At 36.7% G+C, this 13,002-nt stretch overlaps 1 pseudogene; it reads left to right on the forward strand.

Moving 5' to 3' along the window:
- LOC125473645 overlaps positions 1-9,078 on the forward strand; it is a 35,202-nt pseudogene extending 26,124 nt beyond the window's left edge.
- The last annotated feature ends 3,924 nt before the right edge of the window (positions 9,079-13,002 follow it).

Below are 13,002 nucleotides of genomic sequence, written 5' to 3' on the forward strand. Positions count from 1 at the left end.
TTATTCTTTGCTTGGTTACTACTTAGAAGGCGTTTCATCATATAGTTCCAAATGCTAGAACTCATGCCCATTTCATTCAAAGCATATTATTGATTTGCATAACACATATTCAAGATGAAGTTGTGTAGTGACCACCATCAAAGCCAAAAAGCCATGTGCCCTTAACTCATTTTGTGTTTAAGTTTAACCCCATTGAGCCGTGTTAGCCCATGTTCTTTGTTAACCCACTTTATCCTCACCTAACCTAGAATATGACCGTCCTTACCCTTGTTCTTGAAGCATAGTAAGCAATGAATTCCTTTTGATTAAGGTATTGCAAGAAAATAAGTGTGGGGGAAGGAATGCTTGTTCTTACGTTTATATGTATGTTTTGAGATTCAAAAAAAAAAAAAAAAAAAAAAAAAAAAAAGTGAAAATAAGTAAGAATGAACTCACGAGCGTTGATGGTTGAAGAAAGGGTCCAAAAAGTGAATATGGCCCTAAAGTTTTGTGTGACTTTCCCTTGGGTGTTCAAAGTTGACTTCTGCGTTCTTAAGGGAATTCTAAGTGCCTGATTCAATACTTTGCTCACTATTGCTTTAAGAATGTTTGTTTACCCTTCACCTTTCATTGTTAGCCAATACCCTAGCCCCGTTACAACCCTTTGACTTCTATCTTGAGTGTTATGTATTTCAATTGTGGAGTTTGAATTTGGTATGAGCATATGGTGTCACTGGTTCTCGCGTCTAAGTAGTAGCATTCCATTCATGAGATCATATCTAAACATGCTTATTAACTCCAGAAATTGCGTTCTTTGTGATACATATATGTGAGTGTCGTTTTCATGTTTACATCAATCTTCTCACATATGACTAGATTAGGGTGTGTAGTTAGAAATTCTGAGTGAAAATCGAGTGCATATCTTGTAAGGAATTGAGCAAATTCTCTAAGGCATGTTACTACATTCAAAACATGGTTTTAAATGCTTAATTGTGAACTAGTATATGGTGACTATGATTAAGAATGTACTTAAGTGTGAAGATGACTAAAATCTGTGGGAATGATGATTTTTAACTTGTCATGTGCATTGGAAATCCCTAAGACGGTTGTTGGAAGGTTTAGGTGTGTTTTACTTGTTTTGTTTCGTTTCGTTTTGTTTTGTTTTTCTTTCTGTTTTGCTCGAGGACTAGCAAAAGATAAGTGTGGGGGAGTTTGATAGGAGCATATTCATGCGACTTAAATGGCTTGTTCTCGTGCATTTACGTTATGTTTCTCTAGTTATTTTAGTCCTTTATGCTTCTTTTGTGTGTTTTCAGGTTCTAAGGGCTTAAGGAAGAAAAAAGATGCATTTTGGAGCATTTTGGAGCAAAATTGGGCTTGGAATGGATGGCATATGATTGGAGCCAAAATGTTGGACGAATTTGAAGGCCTTGTATTCACTTTGGACATAAAACAAAGGGCCTAGCCCATTCTCTCTTAAACCAAGCCCTTTGCCATGCATTTCCTTCCAATTCCAAAGCCCACAATCAATTCAAATGCCATGCAAATCCATATTCAACACCCTAAACTACAAGCATGCATCATCTCACCAAGCAATCAAACAAGCCACATGCATGTCCCTTTAATCATTCAACCACATTCCCACTTTCCTAGCTAACCCTACATGCATTCTTTATTCACTCTTCATCATTGCACCACAAATCATTCACCCACATGCACTCATATTCCCATTTCCTTTCCAACATCTCACATGCATTTCCACCTTCCTACTTCATCATTTCACCACATTCTCCCTCTTTAATTCCACATGCATTCACTTCATCATTACACCACCACTCATTCTTTAATTCCACATGCAATTCTTCATCATTCCTTCACACAAATGCTTAAACAAACATCCATATGTTCCCTCCACTCCTCCTATAAATACCCTTGCATTCCCATTCATTCGAATCATCTCATTCACAACACAACAACACACCACAAACACATTCCTTTCTCCCTTAGAATCCAAAAAACCATCTTCCATTTCCACCACTCCTCATCCATTTCCATAATTTCCCAACACTTCCATCCCCCCAACCAACCTATCCTTAAACCTTGTGCTACAACAACGAGGAAGAGAAGAGTGCCTAAACGTTCATACAATTCAAGTTTTGAGTTGTTGGAATGTTTAGGTGTTTCTTTGATTTCAAAGTTTCATTTTAATTCTCTTTGTTTTGTACGTATGAGAAATGGAAGAAAAGAGTGCTTAAACGTTCATACAATTCAAAGTTTTGAGTTGTTGGAATGTTTAGGTGTTTCTTTGATTTCAAAGTTATGAGGATATAAACCCCCTTTAGCTAGGGGGTGATTCGAAACTATGTTTATGTTTGTAATATGATTTGATTACTTTTAATTACGTTTCATAAGTTGTGAATTCAATTTGTTTAACTGTTTAATTGATAACCTATTTATGTATGTTTATTAAGAATGAATGCTTAATTTTCATGCATGAATTTGACGCTAGAATATAAGTGAGTTTCACGTAATAGTTATGAACTTATATTCACAAGTAGTGGAGGTTGCTTATAAACAATCGTGTTAAACATATTCTTGGCATAAGTTTCATGCAATCATAGTAACGAATGCCTCGTCAACACTTATAGTTTTCATGATGCTTAATGATTCTTGCTTGTATCTCTATTATGCAATTCATGTAGGGAACTTGTGAGGAATGCTTTGGATTGTCGTATGCAATCATCCAATTCATTAACTTAAGGAAAACTTGACGGTTAATTTAAGCGGACCTAATTAACCCGGGGCGTTGAGAATTCATGGTTTATTGAAAAGCAATTAGACATCGTTTTGTATGCAAGTATAACATATGTGGAGATGAACCCCTTAGCTAGCTTCCCATCCATTCATTTCCGTCAAATCCATATTTACAATTTGTTTTGTTTCCAAGTTTCCATTTTTAGTTTAAAGTCGTCCAAATCCAATCCCCCTTTACTTTATTGTTCAATTTAGTTAGAAATCAATTTAGTTTGTGTTTTTAAAGCATTTTGAGTCTTTTGGTTTGTCTTAGTGTTTTAACGTTTAGTTTCACATTCTTTGAGTCTAGTTTAGTGTTTTATCTTGTTTTTACGTTTTTGAAGTCAAATCCAAGTGGTTAACAATCCCTCCTAATCCCCGGTCCAGAACGATCCCTACTTACATCCATACTACAATTGTCAAAAAGAGGGTTTAATTTGTGCGCGTATAATTCTCGCATCACTTATCACTTCCATTCACTTATCACTCACCACATATCATTCATTTATCACTTATCAAACCTTTCACTTATCACTTCCATTCACTTATCACTTATCATTTCCATTCACTTATCACTCACCACATATCATTCCTTTATCACTTATCATACTCATAATCATCTACACATTTCAAACATATGCATTTCATCTCACATGCACACCCACCTCTTTCCAAACTAATTCACATGCATACCTATTCTTTAAATCAACACATGCATTCACACACATGCACATCATTCACTCACATTTCCACCATTCATTCTTTATTCCACAAACAAGTCACATGCATTTCCACCTTCCTACTTCATCATTTCACCACATTCTCCCTCTTTAACTCATTTCATTATTCATTCACTTTGCATTCATTCAATTCCACCCCACATGCACCCTTTATTCTTCATCATTGCAACCATGGCACATTTACACCAACAAAACAACTCCCATGCCATGGCCTACTCATATTCCCATTTCCTTTCCAACATCTCACATGCATTTCCACCTTCCTACTTCATCATTTCACCACATTTTCCCTTTTATTTCCACATGCAATTCTTCATCATTGCAACCACAAACACCTTAAACAAATAGCCATATACATCTCCACTCCTCCTATAAATACCCTTGCATTCATTCATTCAAAAATCATCTCATTCACAACACAACAACACACCACAAACACATTCCTTTCTCCCTTAGAATCCAAAAACCATCTTCCATTTCCACCAATCCTCATCCATTTCCATAATTCCCCAACACTTCCATCCCCCCAACCAACCTATCCTTAAACCTTGTGCTACAACAACGAGGAAGAGAAGAGTGCCTAAACGTTCATACAATTCAAGTTTTGAGTTGTTGGAATGTTTAGGTGTTTCTTTGATTTCAAAGTTTCATTTTAATTCTCTTTGTTTTGTACGTATGAGAAATGGAAGAAAAGAGTGCTTAAACGTTCATACAATTCAAGTTTTGAGTTGTTGGAATGTTTAGGTGTTTCTTTGATTTCAAAGTTATGAGGAACTAAACCCCCTTTAGCTAGGGGGTGATTCGAAACTATGTTTATGTTTGTAATATGATTTGATTACTTTTAATTACGTTTCATAAGTTATGAATTCAATTTGTTTAACTGTTTGATTGATAACCTATTTATGTATGTTTATTAAGAATGAACACTTAATTTTCATGCATGAATTTGACGCTAGAATATAAGTGAGTTTCACGTAATAGTTATGAACTTATATTCACAAGTAGTGGAGGTTGCTTATAAACAATCGCGTTAAACATATTCTTGGCATAAGTTTCATGCAATCATAGTAACGAATGCCTCGTCAACACTTATAGTTTTCATGATGCTTAATGATTCTTGCTTGTATCTCTATTATGCAATTCATGTAGGGAACTTGTGAGGAATGCTTTGGATTGTCGTATGCAATCATCCAATTCATTAACTTAAGGAAAACTTGACGGTTAATTTAAGCGGACCTAATTAACCCGGGGCGTTGAGAATTCATGGTTTATTGAAAAGCAATTAGAAATCGGTTTGTATGCAAGTATAACATGTGTGGAGATGAACCCCTTAGCTAGCTTTCCCATCCATTCATTTCCGTCAATTTCGTATTTACAATTTGTTTTCTTTGCAATCTATCCACTTTAGTTTAATCTTGTCCAAACCTAAATCCCCCCCCCCCCATATTTTGTTTAAGTTTTAGTCTTAATCTTTCTTACTTTTAGTTTTGCATTCTTCGAGTTTAGTATAGTGTTTTAAACTTGTTTTTACGTTTTTGAAGTCAAATCCAAGTGATTAACAATCCCTCCTAATCCCCGGTCCAGAACGATCCCTACTTACGTACTTACTACAATTGATAAAAAGAGGGTTTAATTTGTGTGCGCATAAAACTCGCATCAACTTGCCACTAAAGTTTCACAACAATGTGTTTTGGTATCAATTAAAATAGTTTAAATTTGGAATTAAGTTGGCATAATTTTGGCCCTATATTTCTCTTTTCAGGTAGTTTTTTACTCCAATTTGTTTTTTGCTAATTAAGGAAAGTACAAAGACATACGGTTGTCTAGTAGCCCAGTTGCGTACTTTTTTAATATATGACCTTTAATTTCTATCTACATATTTTAAGCATATATTGCTAACAACAATTGTAATTTCCTAAAATAAACATGAATTTTGCTTTGTACCATGCAGGTTTCGATGCCCAACTTAACAACCTTGATTGAGCATCAATGTGATAGTTTAAGATTCTTGGCTTCAAATTCCATAGCAAAATGTCTCAGACAACTCACAAATCTCAAGATATTTAATTGTCAATCCCTGAAAGAGGTAGTGGGAAAAAATGAGGAAAATACAAATGACATGTTATGTAAGCTAAACCGTCTAGAACTACAGCACCTTCCAAACCTCGCTAGATTCAACTCAAGAAGTTACATTAAATTTCCGTCTTTGGATTATTTGGATCTAGACGATTGTCCTAAATTGAAGACATTCATCTTTAATGCGAAGAGTGAAAATATTGCAATCAACAAAGAAAAACGAGAGATTGAGTCGGAGGAGAATTTTGAGCTCTTTGATGAAAAGGTGAATTATACCTTCACTTCTTTTCTTTATCCTTTTATTTCCAATTTATGCATGAGTCCCACTTTTGTGTCCTAAAATGAATATACGACAGGTAGGATTTCCTAGCTTGGAGCAATTGTTCGTATGGGACTTACCTAAGTTGAAGAAAATATTCCACAACCAACTTGATCCACACTCTTTTGTCAGGCTTAGAGAAATTGGTGTTCGTAGATGCCTGAGTCTAATTAATATCTTTGGGCCAAGTATCATGGGAAGCTTGAAAGCTCTAGAGTCCTTAAAAATAGATCAGTCACTCACTACAAATGGTATATGAATGCACCTAAACCATGGTACCTATATGAATGCACCTCATTCATAGTACCTATATGAATGCACCTAAATCATTTAGGTACTGTCAATTAGGTCATATCCATTTGGTACGGTCGGTTAGGTATATATAATGTATGTCTGATTAATTCGGTATGATCAATTAGGTTGTGATTTCGTATTCTATTTTCTCTATTTGTATTTTTTTTTCTTTTATTTATCTATGGATTCACCGTCAATTTGGTATCTAAAAGCCCATTTTTCTTCTTTCTTTCGAATACAACGAGATTTTTGGTTTCTAAGTTTTCTGGCTTTTTTTGTTTGATCATGGTTTCTGAGTTTTCTGGATTCTTTGATTGGAATAACACATGGAGGTTTATGGTAATGTTATTGTTATAACGAACATGTTAATTATGGATCTAGTTAATTAAGCATTCTTGAAAAATTAATTATATATTTGTTTCTCTAATTGGTTTTAAGTGAGTAATAAGGGTAAATAGGGAAACTAAAAATGCAATAAATTTATTAAAAAATGATTAAATATGACATGGAATACTATAATCTGACATGGAGGACTATTTTTAGTTTTTAATCTTACATACGGTATTATTGAAAAAGCAATCTTATTTAAGGATTGAAATGAAGTTTTCTATTTATTTTTTGTTTTCAAATTTTCAAGGCATCACATGAACTTGCAACATATATTTATTACTCAAATTTAGGAATATGTCTACAACTCAAGTCAAACAACCGTCTTGAGCGATGAACCACAAGGACGCACAAGTTGGAGCTTCGTGCATAGTTTGGGACGCAGGGTGGTGAGTTGGCTACTCAGAATTGCTTCGAAGAGTTTATCCTTGTGTCTCCGCCTCCACCTTCGCTCCTAGATTCACAAATGCGTACTTCCATATTCCCCACTGAAACGTTAATACATTAGGGTGGTGAGTTAGGCATTCAATATAAGAATAGATAAACAGGTCAGTCACTTCTGGTCCAATACAACTCGGAAATCAACTCAATTGAAGTGTCACGCAAAGCGTGGTGTACGTGAAAACAATGTCATGTAAACTAAGACGTCAACTAAAGCGAGACAAGCCCTCAAAGATCCAATATCACCTATCATAATATAGAGCACATAACTCCACTTAAAAAATTGCACGAAAACTAATATGCAAATCATACATGTTTGCATGTTTCTAAGCTCAATACCTTTTTGGATTATAAAAATTGTTTTCCAAACGTTGTTCGTCATCTTTTTAGTCTGCGTTGTTTGATGATCAAGAAACATCCGCTTGACCTTCGTAGCAGGACAGCTATTGTGCTGTTGTTAATTTTCACTTAGTTTAAATTTAACCTCTTGGTGTCGATACCATAGTTTCCACTTTGCAAGTGCGGTATAACCCGACTTTTGCTTCAACTATGCAGTTGTGTCCAGAAGAAGCTTAGTAAAAAAAAGCAAAAAAGAGTTGCATACCTCTCTGTTTTCCTTCAGTTCCTCGTGGTCCCTCCATAGATCCTGCGGAAGGCACCAACACCAAGACCACCACTCTAGTAGATTTTCCTTGCCATGCATGCAGATCTAATGTACTACCAATCACGCTCATATGTTGCAAGCTCCTTGAATGTGGCAGTCTTCACAATGTCGGTCTAGTCAGGAAGCTCAATTCGGCCGGAGCGCTTCAGAAATTTCAAATTAGACTTTTATGTGAAATTATTCAAAGCTCCCATCTTTACTAATAACTCAACTGAGCCTCTAAATTCCTAAAAAGTTAGGAATTATGTGAAATTAGAGACTGGGCATTAGTTGAAATCCTAAAATTCCCCCCCCCCCCAAAAAAAAAAAAAAAAGGAAAAATCTATCAACTAAAAACCCATCAACATTGATTCCTAAATCTAAAATCACATCAGAATTCAGAAACAATCTCATAAATTAATTTACAAGAAAAAAGAAAAGAAGAAAAAGAAGTGAATAAGGACTTATAGTTGCCGGAGGAAGGACGGAAGGCAGGTGGAGGGCGGAGCCGGGATGACGGCAGCGTAGACTAGAGGAAGGAACTGCCGAGTTGTACTGAGACTGGTGCAGCCGAGAGAAACCAACGACTGAACAAAATATAACCAAATGTTCATTGATTGCAGCCGAGAGAACCTTGAAACGCTCTGTGTGCTTTCAGCTCCTTGGAAAGAATTAGGATTTGTGGCTCATCGATTTGCCAAAGCTGATGCATATATATAAAGAATTTAGAGAATCCACGACCACCAAGGAAGTAGTAGCGGGAAAATACATCCTCCCACATGTAAACGATTTGTGGCTCATCGATATGCCGGAGCTAATGCATCTAGGAAAGGAAAACTCCGAACCAGGGGGCCTGTTTTTCCAAACTTTGAAGTTCTAAACCTGAACAACCGTGGCAGATTAGAGAATCTAACTTCAGCTTTAATATCCTTTTGGAATCTAACCACTTTGACCATACTGGATTGTCGCGGACTGCAATACTTTATAACTTATTTTGTGGCTAAGAATTTGCAGCAACTCAAGAATTTGAAGTTAAGTCGTGTGAAATAATGGTAGAAATAGTGGCAAGCAACGGAGATGATTCAGAAACTGAGATTACTTTTAGTTGCTTGCAACATCTTGAACGTTCTGATCTTCCAACTCTGCAAGCCTTTTGCACAAGAAATTGCGTTGTCAAAGTCTCGTCTTTAACTTTGATTGTCGAGGACTGCCATCCTATCAAGTCAAAGATTTCTTCTGATGGGTTACTCCGAAGTGGTCCAAGACCAGAAAGACTGCAAATAGAAGAGACATTGGGGAAAGAGCAAGAGGAAGATGATGATAAAAACGATGCATGATTAAGGTGGCAATCAACTTGTTTGATATAAGCCTGCAAGCTGTGGCCTCAATGGAAAAGCTATTCCATAAACTTGTGTGATTTGGGCAGCACTAATCCATATTCCAGGTCATGTTATGCTTGTGTTGACTTGTTAGTGTTTCTTCGTAGAAGTGTGATTTGGTGAATTCATATTGGGGGCCACTGCCTACTTGGTCACATGCTTGGTTAATCCACATTTGAGGTACCATACACATTCTAAAGATGGATTCCGTTGAGTGGTCTGGAATCCCTATCCCTATTTGGTTCTGTCGAGTGGTCAAGAACCCTAGATTATTGTGCATAGAAGTTGCTCAAGTTTATGTTTATGTTTGTGTTTGTAACTTAGGGTTACAATGCTATTGCTTTGGTTTCAAGTTAGGAAATACGGCAAACCTTATAGAGGTTGTCTTTATGAAAATTAGTGAAGTCATATCTAATCTTGTTAGTTGATCAACATAGTTCAATGTTAATAGTGTGCATCTTTGATTCATGGAATCAATTATTTGTTATGAATGTGGAATTGTGGTTGGAAAACATTGTGACATATGAAAGGGAAAATGGCAGTCCTAGTTATTATATTGTTTGTTAAGTAGTTTGGAATCTAGTGAGTCATGCTCGTAGATTCCATTGAGTGATTTTGGAACCCTAGTTTTTCTGCTAGAAATATTATGAAAATTGTCAGAGTTTAACAAAAGGATGAATTACGAATCGTTTGATCCTGTCTTGAGGTACGTAAGCAGGCTAACACAAAGGTTAGATGCAGTCATGATATAAAAGAAAAAGTTAATGCTCTGTTGACCGCTGTTTTGCTTTTGGTCATGTCTCGGAGGCGAGGCATGATAGATGAATAGGTAAATGGTGACGTCATGTGTCGATCCTGAACGTATCTCGAGGTCAGGGCGTGATGAGCACCGCTGCCAGTTTTACCTGATACAACTAAAATGTTCACCCTGTGCCAACTTCATAACCAACTCAAAACAGTAATATGATGTGGCCGCATGAAGTTTTGAAATGTTAGACGCTTTTTATAAATATATGCTCGATGAACCATTAAGCACATTTTGAAAAATCATTTGCGGCGTTTTTAAAACTAGATGTGTTAACTTTGCAGGGAGATGAACTTTTGGTTTGCTGTGGCCAAAGTTGTTTGTTTTAGAATGTATGTGTGTCGTAGTACTACTGAATTTTATGATACACTAACTGTGACTCATGATGAATGTATATAAATACTTGTGACAACTCACGAAAGTTTATGAAAATAACATCTGTATCACTTAATAAGCCTTGAAATTAGACACTGATTTTATAGAAAAGCAGACAATATGTGATACCAAACGTAGCCATAATTTTTTATATTTAATTGTGGTATTTATTTAAGGTTGAAAATAATTCAAAATTCAAAATAATTCATTTAAAAGTGCAAAAAATATGATGTCAGTTCGTAGGTAATCGAGAATGCGATATATTGGACATGAACTTCTCGTTCATATATGCGCTAATTAAGTAGTGGCATGTATATGACACACATATGTGAATAAGGAATGATATAAATGTTAGTGTGAGTCAACCATTTAATTTAGGAATTCTTATAATGTATTCCTTGTTTCCTGTTATGTGGGATATGATACAATTATATATTTACTTTCTAGAGAGAAGAATAAGCATACAATTCAAACCCTAAACACTTTTATCTTGATATCAAAACAGGTTTCGGCCTATCTCTTTCACTATACCCTATTCCCATTCACTGCCGACTTAGTACTTCTCAGTTGGCTGCTTAACAGTCGTTTGGAACCAACCCCAGAAGTCTCGAAACAAGAGACCTCTGTTAAAATCCCAAACCTAGGTCTCCAAAACAAGAGACCAGACATCTATTAAAATTCAAACCCAATAAAAGCCTAAGCTTCAACCTACTGCTGCTATGGCAGACGATAGACTTACATCACAAGCAAAGGTCGTTGAGGCAACACATGGGGTAGTGGCCCTGACTTCCAGCATAGAAAGACTTGGGCCTGCCAAGTCTGGAGCCCACAATCAACTCGAGAAAGGCGATGATGTTGGTGCTGCCATAAAGGCTTTCACGGACCCAGTTGGTCCACCATCGAAATGGAAACATGAATTGGAGCACGATTCCCAAGCCCACACAGTTGGACAGCATGCAAATCATGATGGTGGCAGCAGACTAGGCAAAGGCCTACTTAGCCCACCAACGAAAAACCACCAGGAACTAGTAATCTGGGCTCGCAGCTTTCATTATTGAATTTGATTTCGTACCAAGAACAATTCGATGATCCAAGTAAAATTAGCATTGCATTCACAACATCCACTAAACTAGATTCTGGTTGGATAATTGACTCCAGGGCTATAATTCATATGACATATGATGAATTCATGTTTCACCATTTAATTGTGCCACCCAAGGGAATGTTATCACAGCAAATGGTGAAATTGCTCCAGTTATAAGAGCGGTTTCCATCGCACTTACTCCCTCTCTATCTCTACATAACACTATTCTTGTTCCTTCATTATCGAATTATTTACTTTCTGTTGGTCAAGTTACGGAACAATTAGATTGTGTTGTACTCATATTTCCCACTTTTTGCCTACTACAGGATATCCAGACACGGACGATCATTGGGTGTGGTACTAAGAGGAGAGGGTTATATTATGTGGATGATGTGGTATCGGGCCGAGTCAACCAAGTGAGCAGTGGTCACAACAACAAGGTTAAGAGAATCTGGTTATGGCATCGTCGACTTAGACATACATCTTTTGGTTATTTACGAAAATTACTTCCGTCTTTATTTAATGGCGTTTCAGACTCTGATTTTCAGTGTCAGGATTGCATTCTTGCAAATAGTTATCGTACTTCTTACCACTTAAGTCTCAATAAAAGATCAATGCCCTTTGAGTTAATTCACTCCAATGTATAGGGTCCCTTACCAACAGCAACGCGCCACGGTATTCGGTGGTTTGTTACCTTTGTAGATGATTGAACCATAATGACTTGACTCTATACCATGAAACAGAAGAGTGACGTTAGGCAAATTTCCAATAGTTTTATTGGATGATTGGAAATCAATTTTCTCTTCCTATCAAAGTCCTAAGATCCGATAATGGGGGAGAATATTTTAATTCTGAACTATCACAATTTTTCACAGAGCACGACATACTTCATGAGACTACTTATCCTCAAACTCCTCAACAAAATGGTGTGGTAGAACGTAAGAACAGACATATCTTAGAAACTACACGGGCTCTTCTAATTGGGGCTCATGCTCCTTATGCCTATTGGGCGGATGCAGTTACGTATTCCGTTTATCTTCTTAATCGAATGCCCTCTCGAGTTCACAACTTCTGAACTCCCATAGAAGTCTTGACAGATTATGTCACTCCACCAACCTCTCTTCAATTATCACCTCGCATATTTGGATGTGTGGCTTATGTGCATCTTCACAAGAATGAAGTAAATTGGATCCGTGTGTTGTTCGTTGTGTATTTCTGGAATTTAATAGCCAACAAAAGGGATATTAATGTTACCATCCACCTACTAAGCATTTCTATGTCACCATGGATGTCACGTTTTCCGAAACCGAGATGTTTTTCATCTCTAATCAAACCCACGGTACTCTTCAGAGGGAGTTGAATAGTAAAGGCAAAGACTACAGTTGGCTTGATGTTCCACATGAATAAGACAGTTGGCATAGTCCTAGTAGCACAAGCGAGATCAAGACTGAAGACTTAAGTGTTATAAGCAATTCACCTGGTCGTGCCTTATCAGAGGGTCGCAACACAATAAGCCAAAGTCTAATGAATCTTGATCATGAAACCCCTGACCGAGAGATAACTCATGCAGCGTCGAATAGTAAGCCTACACCATTTATGGATTCAGTAGAAGGTAATGGGTCCACGAGTGATACTGAGACTGTGCAAACAGAAAATAACCCTCATTCTCCTCCACTAGTACACGCTC

The sequence above is a fragment of a genome, unplaced genomic scaffold (assembly GCF_019419815.1).
Source record: "Pyrus x bretschneideri cultivar Hongxiangsu unplaced genomic scaffold, Pyrus_bretschneideri_v1 Contig90, whole genome shotgun sequence".
NCBI classification, from domain to species: domain Eukaryota; kingdom Viridiplantae; phylum Streptophyta; class Magnoliopsida; order Rosales; family Rosaceae; genus Pyrus; species Pyrus x bretschneideri.